At 36.5% G+C, this 13,118-nt stretch overlaps 1 long non-coding RNA gene across 5 annotated transcripts; it reads left to right on the top strand.

Moving 5' to 3' along the window:
- Positions 1–8,450: 8,450 nt before the first annotated feature.
- On the top strand, positions 8,451–11,346 carry LOC121979256. 5 transcript variants are annotated; one of them, XR_006111352.1, is made up of 6 exons: positions 8,451–9,178; positions 10,111–10,184; positions 10,385–10,444; positions 10,521–10,675; positions 10,777–11,017; positions 11,099–11,346. It is a non-coding gene; the product is annotated as an uncharacterized LOC121979256 (long non-coding RNA). The 5 variants fall into 5 exon arrangements; XR_006111351.1 differs by having other exon boundaries at positions 10,774–11,017; XR_006111350.1 differs by having other exon boundaries at positions 8,456–9,178; positions 10,521–10,667; positions 10,878–11,017.
- The last annotated feature ends 1,772 nt before the right edge of the window (positions 11,347–13,118 follow it).

Here is a 13,118-nt window from a genome sequence, read left to right as displayed (position 1 = left end):
GGGAGGGGTGTCCCGGCGACGGTCCTCCGACGCTCAAGTCGGGCGAGGAATGACAAGAAGGTAGCCTCAAGATGAAGACGTGCATACCTCCGGTGAAGAAATTGAGGCCTTATATAGACCCCTCGAAGAAGCCTGGGCGCGCCAATCAAAGCAATCACCTGCATTTGACCATGCCCAGACATGGGTCTGTCAGAAGGGCCATGCCTAGATATGGATCCGTCAGAAAAGGCGTCCCTGAGGCCATACTGCTACTGTATCAACCTCTCCATGATGTGACGGCAAGATCCTCCATCGTGCGATCTTGTGTACGGCCTAATCATCAGACATGCTTCTACCGATATCCCATATCCCGAGCCGAGCGCATAGGCCGCTCGGCCACCTTTTTGTCCCCTCGCCCTTATTTTGTCCGGGCGGGTTGCCCGCTCGGCTCTTTGGCCCCTGCCGTTCGGTCTCCCGGTCGGCCCTTCGATCCTCCTGCCTTGGCGTCGGACACCCAACCTCATGGATGGGTTATCTCTAACTCCGCTCGGACCAACCCGGCTGATCGGCTCGGCCATTGACCGCTTAGTCAGCCCTTCATCGGTTCTCAAGCTAAGACCCTTCAGAAAGTGGGTCCCCCATTCTTACTGCCGGATCATACACATTGTATGATGGTTCTATTTTTGAAAACCTTGTGCAAGACTTGGTTTGTCTGTTTATCTAGTATACTATGATCTATTATGTTTTTATATGTAAACATGTATGAGTTGTGTTTGTGGTTTATATTGATTTTGTATCATGTAATAATTACTGTTGTATTTGTGGATGATGTTAGAAACATGAATAATAGGTGTTTGTGTTTTGATATTTAATATGTGTTATTTTATATGCTTTGGTTCAAGTGGTGGAATTATGAATGACCATGTCTAATTTTGACAGAAATTTGACTACAAATATTGATAAATTGGGTATATGATGTGGGAGGATGAGTACAAATATTGAGAAATTATTTATATGATGATAATGACCAGTTAACTAAAATATGGTACGCCGAAGTTGAGCTTGAACCTCTTTTGGAAGTAGGGGTGAAGGAAGTGTAGGATCGAAAAGAATTTAGATATCTCCACACTGGTATGATATTGTCCACTTTGAGCCTAAGTCCTCATGATTTTGCTTTTGGGTTCTACCTAAAAAACCTCATTCCAATGAAAATATCTTTTCTCTTATAAACTCATGAACTTTCTCATGTGTTTTTAATATGGGACTATGTTTTCAACCTTGCAACCCCAACAATCCTCCCTCAAACAAAGGACCATAGGCTTCCCACGTCCGATCCTAGACCCACCAGGTTTTCCTGCCCCTCGGTCCACTCGACCTACTAGGACTTCCTGCTTGGTGTAGGGTCCTCTTGATCAGAACATAGGAGCCCCCACTTTCTTTGTTCGAAGTCAATATTGTACACACATGACTCAATCAAACCATAACTCTTGTGCACAATCGGCGGTTAAACCTTCTGGCAGTCCTGGCTCTGATACCAATTATAGGATCAAAAAGAATTTAGATATCTCCACAATGGTATGATATTGTCCACTTTGGGCCTAAGCTCTCATGGTTTTGCTCTTGGGCTCTACCCAAAAGGCATCCTTCCAATGGAGATATTTTTTCTCTTATAAACCTATGATCTTTCCCATGTATTTTCAATATGAGACTATATTTACAATCTTGCAACCCTAACAGGAAGCATATTTACAATCTTGCAACCCTAACAGGAAGCACATTTTCTCTCCTTGTATGAATTAAAAGCTATCAATCCTTCCTCTTTACTGAGATACGATTTGTGCAATGCGCTGCTATATTTCTTAACTTGAGCATAACTTTCTTCTCAACTGTTATAAACACTGGGATTCCTTCCAACAAAAACAACATACGTTTTCCCCTATATTTACAATAAACAAACATTTCAACCATAAATCCCTTTTAAAATAGTATGTTGAAATAAAATTTTAGGGCTCACCATTTTAGCACTCAAATCTCTTTTATCGTCGTTGTCTATCTTGTTGTCGCTGCCTCTGTTGTCCTCGTTGTAGATTTTAGGATACTGATCGAAGTTTGCGAGAGAGAGAGTTTGGAGAGAGAGAATCAATTTTAGGGAGTTGGCTGGGAGATGAGAGATTAGGGTTTGGTTGGGTTTTACCATCTCTGCTTCGGCTTTTAAGATTTATTACCCATGCACGTGAAGATCACGTGCACAACAACTGTTAAGTATTTTATTTTAACGGCATGGTAGGGAAATATTTCAAATGAGGGGGCTTTATACCTGTATACTCAAATCTTGTATAATTATACTCAATTAAACTATATTTATATTTTATTTAGGATAATTTGTACCTAATTTGTATATATTGATAATTGATCAATATATTATAAATAGTGCTCAATTGAATAGAAAATATACTTGATTTAGTTTAAATTATGTCGAATTAAGGTGGAATTATACCTCCTTCTAGACTTTTTGCATCTAATTAAATTGTGTTTATATGATCAATGACATATAAATTTGGACATTTAATTATACTAAATTAACATACAATTATACTTAATTTTAGAAAATTTATACCTAATAAAGTGGAGCAATAATGTCATTGACCCTAATCCACATTATATGATCCAGTAGGTACACAAGGTCATATGACCAAAACAACTCACAAATATTAACTCTTCTAGAATTTGGTTATGGGTGTATATCACATCATATGAATATCTCATACATTTTCTGTTGGTCCCTTTGGCGACCGGCTAAAAGGGGTGAATAGCCTGCACAACAAAAACACAAAAATACCTTCCTCGAACTTTTACAGCTTTAATAAATCTAACACTTGCATAAAAAATAAGAGACTAATTAAAAAAGGAAGAGGCACAACGAGATTACTTGGTTATAACCGGGAAGGTTGTTAATCCAAGGAAGTTGAAAGTATACTAAACTCTCTTTCAGACGGAGAATCCTCTTTATAGCAATTAACGCATTAGATCATAAAGAAAAATGAAAGATAAATGATTACAAGTGTTCTATTTAAACTTCTGGGACTAGGGTTGTATTTATAGTCCTGGTCGGGGTGCCTGGAAGGGCTTCAAACATCTGGGGGAGGGGATAAACTTTTATCCCCGTCCCAACGGAACGCGTCATGTCGCATTCCAAATAAAAGTTTGCTCCATGTGCTCGGAAGGTTTCTGAGCGCTTGAAGTCCAGGGGCCCGGACCATGTCTGGGCGCCCGGATTCGGAAGTAAACATTATATTGACTTTTCATCCCGACCTTCCACTCCGATTCTACTCGCATTGGTCCGAGTCTTCTGCTCCAGTTCCGCTCACTTCGGTGATTTCGGCCATCAGGAATATGGCTCACCCGAACCCATTTTCCAGCCTTCGAGCAAACTTTCGCTTCGGCTTCTCGTCACTCGAAAACGTCGTTCGCCTCCTTCTCATCCGCCTGCGTACTCTTCCACAGCACCTTGTATCTCGGACGCACCGAGCCCATTGACTCTCTCCTATGTCATCCTTCTCGCTAGTTGCATTTTTTGCTCGACTTCCTGTGCTCCTAAGTTCCTGCACACTTAGACACCTAGATTAAATACCAACAAAACCTAACTTTACTTGGTTGATCATATCAATATTACCACGGGGTACTTATAATCTCTCCCTTTTTGATGTGAACAACCCCCAAGTTAAGTTAGGGTAAAACCACAAAAAAATAATAGTTATAAAATAAGATTTTTGCAAGTAAAAAAATTAAAAATTAAAAATTTTACCACTCTCCCCTAGACTTAATCTTTACTACTCCACTTTTTTATCACATTAAAAATGGGGTACATTCAAAAATTCTACTTAACAACAATAAAAATTCTAAGAGACAATAAAAAAATATTAAAGTTTAAGCTTCAATTTTTTTTAGCATATTTAAAGCAGAAAAAAATCATATAAAGTTGAAATGATTGTTAAAAAAATTATAAAAAAATTTAACATTTGAAATTTTTTTTTTACAATTAAATGATAAAGTTCTCAGAAAAATTAACTTTTAAATAATTTCTAACAAAATTTTTGACAAACATTTGAAAGTATTTTTATAACAACTAATTACTTAACAGTTAGTCAATTAAATACTTATTTCAATAATTGGCTTCCAAGCTGTGACGATGCACTAAGCCTTCTTGGATATTGGAGAAACAATCACTTTCTAGACAAAGTCTTTTAAAAAAATTAAATATTTAACTTTCTGTCTGGAATTCAAAAAAAAAAATTAATCTAAATATGATTTTGGAACCCAAAATAGGTTCCTTCCTACAGGATTAATCATAAACTTCTTAGAAATGTATTTTTGTGATATTTTCCTAATTTGACCCTTATGATATTTAAAATAACAGTTTAAACTATTATATCTCCTGATATTTTGATTAATTGAGCATGCACAAATTTTTAAATATTATATTTCTATTTTCAACTTGTCATTTTCTATTTTTACTTTGTCGAAGTCTTCTAATTGACAAGAACCAGCTAAGGTTGATTTTAATTTCTTATTTTCTTTTTCTAACTTACAACAATTTTTTAATAATATTTTTACAAACTAAAATAATTTGTCAAGAGGAAGATATTGTACCTGACTTGCCTTGTCGATCTTGTAATCTGAAGCTCCCCATGAAGTGCTGCTTTCTTCCGATGTCTCTCCCCCTTCATCGATGCTCATTTCGGACAAGCTGGCTTCGTTTTTATTTTCTTGGTGACTTGCCACTAGCGCAATTCCAACGAGGGCTTCTATCTCCGATTTGGACATCGTTTCGTCCCACATCGCTTTTAGATTATACTTGCTGTGGGTAGGCCTTGTTCTTCTCCTTGTTCTTCAATTTAGAGTAGTTGTCTTTCACGTGTCCTTCTTTATTGTAGTGGTAGCATCTTACTTTTCTTTTTCTTCTTGTACCCTGCACTTAATTAAATTTCTTAGTTTTAAATAACTTTTTAACTTTTCTCACCATTAGTGTCGTTTTGTCATCATCGAGAGAAGATTCAGAATCTCAGTTATCTGTTTTTGCCTTTAAAGCAATGTTGTGTTTTGGCTCCTTTTTCAGATATGCACATCTTGTTTTATGGACTTCAAATGTTGAAAATAATTTTTCTAAAGTACTTGATTCTAAATCTAAATCCTTAGATATATAATAAGCATATACTAATAATGCTCATTTAGTAGTCTTAGAAAATGTATTAAGCGCGTACTTTAGCGAATCTCAGTTGCTTATCTTTTCTTCGAGATTCATGAGTCCGGTAATGAGCTTCTTTGTTCTTGAGTGAAGATGTCCAATAGTTTCTCCTCCTTCTAATTTGATGTTGCTAATCTGGTTCCTAAACAGATCCCGTCTCGTGAGTTTCGCTTCCGAGGTCTCTTCATGTAGTTCTAGGAATTTCTCCCAGAGTTCCTTTACTGACTTGTAAGCTCCGATCCGGTTGACTTCTTGTGACGGTAAGACGCTTAGCAGATGGAACTCTACTTTGTCATTTACCACGAAGTTAGCATGCTCCTTCTTCATCCATTAGCATTCTTCTTTATCCTCAGGTGCTATAAAAAGGTATCGACTTTTTTTGATACGAGTGGTTAATTCAGTAGCTAGGAACATTGATCAGGACTGTCGAACAATGATGCTCAATTTCTAAATTTTCTCTAAAAATGATACAAATTGTAAAGAAATTTCTCAATTTTGTATGTCATTCGACACAATTCGTCTCCTCTGTGATTGGGATCGGATCCTCTGGTCCCCTTGTCCTGGTCCGCTCCTGGACCGGGACAAGGGGATTAGTGGGAGGTAATGTCCCCCACCTATTAATAGGTGGGGGCCCATTGTCCTCCATCAATGTAAAAATTTGACCATGAATTGATTCAGCTTTTACGGACCAGAGGATCCGTCCCCTTTGTGATCCATCAGAATTGGCTGGCACGGACAGAAACCTGGAACACATACAAAAAGCACCCTGATGAGCAAGAGTACATGGCCGATACAGAGCATGCTGCAAATGTAGACCCAACAAGAGAGGAGCTCCATGACCTCTCGAAAGCATGCAGCAGATTGTGGGAACTCGATATAAATCGACTGGTCCCCGGCAAAGACTTCGAGATCGAATGCGGCAGAGGAACCAAGGTCTACCGAGAGGAAGACATGGCAGCAGGGAACCTATTCACCTGGTTGAGTAATTCTGTCCTCAGACGACCTACTTATTCTACGTTTTGCTCTCTTCTTGATAACTACAATCCAGATGAAGGATACAGAGAAGTGGTCACCTCAGAAGAGAAGCATGAGGAAGCTGCATTTATGGAGGAAATTAGCAGGACTGCCAAGTTTGTGAGCAAGTTGCATTCAAAGAACTGATTTCTCTGAATTACTTCAAACTGATCTCCACTGTGTGATCCGCAGCCAGACTCAGAGATTCAAGTCCTGTCAATTCAGTTTGAGTGGAACGGCACTCTGAAATCTGTCTCCACTGTCCTTGTTGGTGTCAGCCCGGAGTTTGAGATTGCGCTGTACACTCTCTGTTTCTTCGGTGGTGAAGAAGACAACCATGTTCAGCTAGGCCCATATTTTGTCAACATAAAGTGCTATCGACTGGGAAGAGACGAGATTGGATCAGCATTTCCCGTGGCTGAATATTGATTATGAGTTTTTCTGTTGTATCAGATGGAATTGCTGCGAAAATTTTAACCTTTGTTTTTGCCAGATGATTGTGTTAGAATTTATATTGAGCTTTAGTATGTTAGTAATGGGGAAGAAGAGAGTTTTACTAGTGATTTTCATGGTTCTTCTGTTAAAAAAATAATAAAAGAGGTTTTGGACAGACCTCAAAAGAGGGGTAGGATCCTCTGGTCCAAGATCCTTGGACCATCCCTGATCCTCTGTTCATTCATTAGTTGAATGAACTGGACCCCACCTGTTATCTGTTCATTCATTGGTTAGATGAACTGGACCCCACCTGTTTAACAGGTGGGGTCCAGTTCATTCAACTAATGAATGGACAGGACCTCTTCTGATCAAAATTTTTGTAATCAGAAGATCTGGCCTCGTTAAAAGAGTGCGCTTATTCTCCCACTTTGATTTTTTTTCTTTGTGAAAAGGATTTTTTATGTCATATAAAATGACACAACTGTCTTTTATTAGACTGTTCATATTATTATCTCTTTTATATTTTCTACGTAAATCCTTAACCTTTTCTACGTAAATCCTTAACCTGAGATGTATTATAATAGCTATAATTACATAGCTGTAATTATAATAGCTACAGTTTCATAGCTATTATACCATGGGAAAAAAAATTTAAGATTAAAATTATTTAGAGTATTCTAAAAGACTTTAAATGGTATTTTTTTTAGCTGAAACTAAGCTATTACGGATTTCAATTTGTAATCAATTATTGTGGCAAAAGGCGATTACGCTCGTCCCCAGCGCCCCCGCCAACCCGTCCCAAGGTCAACACGGAGGAGGTAAATCACGGACGACTACTAGCATTTGGAATAGTAACTAGCACATAAGGGAGGTATTTACCTCGACTTTACCGAAATTCGAACCCCAGACCTCATTGTGGCAATACCTCATGCGCTAGCCACTAGACCCATCCGAGGGAATATTTTGTAATCAATTATAGATCTTTGAATGAGTTTCGATCTGATATATTACGTCTTATAATTTAACCCAAGTCAAAAGTTATGATCTCTCAAAATTTAGAATTTAACAGTCACATTATAGCAACTATGGTTTTGTATCTACAAATAAGCTGTCACATAATTATAGTAGTTATGGTTTCGTAGCTGTTACAAATGAGTTATCATATAGTTATAGTAACTACGGTTTAGTATTTGTATAACATGAATGCTAAACCCTAAACTTTAAGAAATTATAATTTTTTTTACTTAAGTTGAACCACGGGACATGCAATATATTAAATTGAAATTCATTCATAGATCTACAACTGGTTACGAGGTGGAACCCATAATAACCTAGTTTTAGACTAAAAAAATATGGTTTAAAGTTTTTTTGAAAACTCTAAATAATTTTAGTCTTAAATTATCTTTTTTTCATGATGTAACAGATATGAAATCGTAACTATTACAACTATATAATAATTTAGTTATAATAATTATGAAACTATAACAGTTATAATTGTGTAACATCTGAGGACGTATGACGATTAGAAAATGTCTCAATTTAAGTGGAAAATATAGAAAAGAGACTAGGATAGAGTATAGGAAAATAAATAAACAAAAGATATTATTGTTAATTTGAGGTGCTAATTAATTATTTGCTCAATATCCTCTAATGATATATTAGCTGCCGCAATGTGGATAAGACAGGTGGGAGCTTGTGGTGGTCCTGCACTGGTTTTCCTTGAACCCAACCAAACCTTTTTTTTTTTTTTTTTTTAATCTTATCTCATTCTGTCCTTTTGCTCCAATTTCTTTGGTTTCCCATCTACTCGCTCCATAGTAGGTGAAGGTAAGTTCGCTTTACCCTAATACAGCCAAGTTCTCATGATCTCTCTGTTCGGTTGTTATTGAGCTGTCCGTGATAGATCTTGCGCTAAGGGCTCCTTTTACGGCTGGAGACAGCCTGCTGATCTCGGCAATAGGGCTTTGAGATTGGGAATCTTCTTGTCCTGTGTTTCCTTGGCGTTGATTTAACTTTCGTGTTCTTTTTTTTTTTATGTTCAGTTATGATTTTGGTAATCAATGTGTTCGTAGCAATGAAAAATGCTACTTTTTAAGTGTGGTGTTCTAAGCAATATTTCTGTGTCACAATTCTTTTCTTTGTTATCCCAAAGGATTTTAAAAAGAAAAAAAAAACTTTTGAAGGATTATCCTTTTTAGATTTGAATCAGATAGCTGAGGAATTTGTGTCTTGGGGTTGAAGTAATTGACTGATAGGCTAGAGTGAATTTTTTTTGTTTAATTTGATCTGTGGCTAGACAATTATTTCGTCTAAGGCTTACATTCTCGACAACAGGAATCATGCAGAGGCCATTTCAATCACTCGGGGAATGCCATCTTTCTTTGAGTAGCTTTACGCAAATTAATAGTTTGATGTTCTTCTAGATGTCACAACACAATGTTGGAGCTTTGGTGGTGGTGAAATCTGGGGTAGAGAAATCGATTGCAGGGATTGTTACTGAGAGAGGTAATTGTTAGTCAGTGTTTTATTTTGTTTATTGTAAAATGGTACTTGAATAAAAATGTTGCTTGCACAAGATTGATTTGCATTTGCTCGAACCTACCTTTACATGCACAGACCTAAATATTTATGTGCCAACATAAGAGAATTCATAAACCGTATTACCATGTTTCCACTCAATGGCACCAGCGAAATCAATATCTGAAGGGAATAAGAAACCCTGACAGTTGGCTTCTTTCTGTACATTCAATTCAGTAGATTTTCAGGAGTTCCTTAGTTGTTTCAGTTCCTATTTCAAAATATGTTCTCCAACAGTTACTGCAATTATGTGGAACTATTATAATGCTATCTACTGCAAATCAAATTCATTCTACTTCAAATTATGATAAGCTTCGATGTGTCTAGCAATAAAGATGGTGATTTTTTTTTGTTTCGTGCTTTCATTATTCAACTTAACATAGATATTATAGTTTTCAAATTTTATCTGTATCAAATTTGAAAATTATATATCGAATAGTTACTTTGTGTTTGTTTTATACTTTTATCTTTGTGAATTGTTGCAAATCAACTGTCCGATGCTTAATGAGTATTTTCCAATTCCATGCTTCTCCACATTTCGTTAATTGTTAATTGAAGAACTGCTTTCTTCCACTGAGGAAAGGGATTAAGAGCAAAAATATTTGTGGAAATTGGCATAACCAAGTGTTGTTACAAATGGGTATAATTAGGGACTACTATCGAGGATAGACTCATATATATATATAACAGAGTATGGACAACTGAGCTCGAGTCTTTTGAACATCCAATAAGAACAATTGATTCACAGACAGATTTATTCTGCCCTTATTCAGAATCAGTAACCAATTTTAATGATTCTTTTTTCATTTATGCATTGCAATGTAATTGTGATTCTAATATTTGATTGCTTTGTTCTTCAGATTATCTACATAAAATCATTGTACAGGGAAGATCTTTCAAGGAAACTAAAGTCGGCGACATCATGACTGAGGAGGTATAATTGGAGAAGTTGCTTTGCATTCTCTTGCTGACTATATACATACAAAAGCATTGTATACTTGACAACCTAGCTCATTCTTGGTTCATCCGCACAATTCTTACGCCCTCAAAACGTGGATCTTAGTTTATGGACACCGTAAATTTCTGCATTGCTTCACCTTCCAATCTCATGCAAATTCTTTTACTTGTATTCAGAATAAACCTATCACTTGACTCCAGATACTAAAGTTCTGCTAGCAATGCAGCTGATTGCAGGTTTGCAATGTCTTCTAGCTGAGTTTATTTAGCTCGACTGACTGAAACAGTGAATTGCAACCTCTTCTATTTGTAGAGAAACGAATTAGGCACATTCCCGTGGTTGATGACAAAGGACTGATTGGAATGGTCTCCATTGGTGATGTGGTTCGAGCTGTTGTTAGTGAGCACCGCGAGGAGCTGAACCACCTCAATGCTTACAGCCTACGGACAGCGGTTTCCTGTGAGTTGGTATTTCTCTAGTCATACAAACCTTCCTGTTTCCGAATAAATCTCCTTGGATACTTGAGATTTGGCCTTTTCAATATGCTTTTGAATAAAAACACTAGTAGACTCGGACGAAGTGAATTGTCGGAAAATGTTGAAACTTCTTTTCAACAATGTCTCAAAAATTTTGAACAAGGCTGAGCTTTCCAGAACCTCATTTTCATAGAACTGCCGCCGCCTCTTCCCCTCGTCCACCGTTGCCTCCATCGACCAGCATTGGTATGGCACAAGATGACTCGTTGGTCATGAAGTCCGATAGGGAAGTCGTCGCAAGACACAGACATCTTCTGCATGATCCTGCTCCAGGTAATAGTCTATATATATATACAGGCACTCTGAATCTTAGAATTCTATAATGGATTGTGCATGCTTTCTACCTGGACGAAGGAGCATGATGATGGAGATACTCATAGTGTTGATGCAACATGGAACCATTATAAAGTTACTGGAGCAAAAGTGGCGTGGTCGGCCATGCGCAATCTTTTGGCGTGCATTAAATTATGCCAATGTTTCAGTTCATTTGGGCTCCTGTCTATTTATTATAAGATTGTTAGTGCGTTTATGTCACTGATCTTTAAACCTTTGCTAAAATGTATAGATTGCATATCCAAATTAAATTGGACATTTAATTTTAATTTTTATTTTTTTTGAAGAAAGAACAAAAAAAATCAAAAATTTTGTTTAAAACACAAATAAAATGCGTCTATCTATAAAATAAGATATTGTTTATATCGAGATTCGAATCTTAAATTTCATGATGATAATATTTCATGCATGCATTAGCTATTAGAGTATCCTGATGGGATAATATAAATGTGTTAGATTTTACTTTAAAATTAATGGAAAACACCTACTTTTGAGCCAACAAAATTATGCAAATGGATTTTTGTGTTCTACTATCTTAAATCTCGAACTGGGCAGTGGTCAATCTATGGCAAATCTTTCTGAATAAAATCTCTGAAAGATAAGATCTCTCTTGAAGATTTCCCAACATAAAAAGCTACTTTGTGCTGCCATACGACACTGATCAGTGGTCTAATTAAAACGAGAGGGTTGGTCAAAAGTTCACGTTCATCATCTCTTCGCTCAGCAGAGAAAGAGACAATAAGCAGGCATGTGACGACGAACTCGAGCTTTAGCTCTCTGTTGCTTGCTTTTCTTCTAATTGCAACTCTCTCTTAATTATAATTATAATTAAGAGACTTTCAGCGAACAGAGAGAAGGTTTAATTACAAAGAAGCTTCATTAATAAAATTCTTGGACAGAGCTACGCTTTGCCCATAAGCAACGCAGTTGTCCTAGTTCCCAGGTTTATCGATCAGCGCATATACAAAATTCCCAGGTTTAGAGGATAATTTTTGAGTATCCATAAATTGTTCTAAATTTATTCGGTGTAGCATCGAAAAAAATTTAAATATCTCACATCCAATTTTCGATCCATCAGATCTTTTTATCCCATAGTCCACCAGACTTACTAGGACTTTCTTGACTAGGACTTCCTGTCTAATATCTGATCCTCTTGATCCGAGTATAGGAGTCCCCACGTTCTTTGTTTGAAGTCAATATTGTACTCACATGACTCAATCAGACCATAGTTCTTGTGCGCAGTCGATGGTTAAACATTCTAACAGTCCGGGCTTTGATACCAATTGTAACATCGAAAAAAATTTAGATATCTCTATAGTGATATGATATTGTCCACTTTGAACCTAAACTTTCATTGTTTTGCTCTTGAGTTATATCCAAAAGTTTTCGTGCCAATGGAGATATCTTTTTTTTTTATAAACTCATAATCTTACCTATATATTTTTAATGCGAGATTATGTTTGTAATTTTACAATTCCAACATTTGATAGATAGATGAATCAGAGAGACAACAGTCAAGCTATCTTCTAATTAGTAGGCAAAATTTAAACACCTACACAAGCTATCTTCTGATTAGTAGGCAAAATTTAAACACCTACACTATTAAAAAAAATACTGAATTTTCAATTTCAAGTTCTTCCCAGATGGAAGGATCTGAACCATGATTCTTGATTTTGTCTGCTATTCAAACCTGCAAACTGAGGAAGCATTTTTATTCTACTAAAAAATTATTGTTTTTGTTGTTGTTTTAATCTTCTAAACAAAGGGAAATTTGAATAATTATTCACCTATTAAAACATAAAATTTCCTTTTTTTCAAACAGTCCAACTCCACAAATGCACTGTACACTGATGCAGCCAACTCCACTGCGTCCCCCAGCAATGGGGAACTAAAAGCAGAATTAGGAATGTTCCATCAAATCTAAGCTAAATTGTACAGGAGGCATTTGGCATTCTTTTCAACAATTCAGTTATTTAAATTTTATCTAAACGATCTTCCCGGATCACTTTTATATATATATTCAAAAATTAATTTTTTAAAT

The sequence above is a fragment of the Zingiber officinale genome, chromosome 5A, assembly GCF_018446385.1.
Source record: "Zingiber officinale cultivar Zhangliang chromosome 5A, Zo_v1.1, whole genome shotgun sequence".
NCBI lineage: Eukaryota > Viridiplantae > Streptophyta > Magnoliopsida > Zingiberales > Zingiberaceae > Zingiber > Zingiber officinale.
Note: the sequence above shows the minus strand (reverse complement) of the source record. Positions and strands in the feature narration are given on the sequence as shown.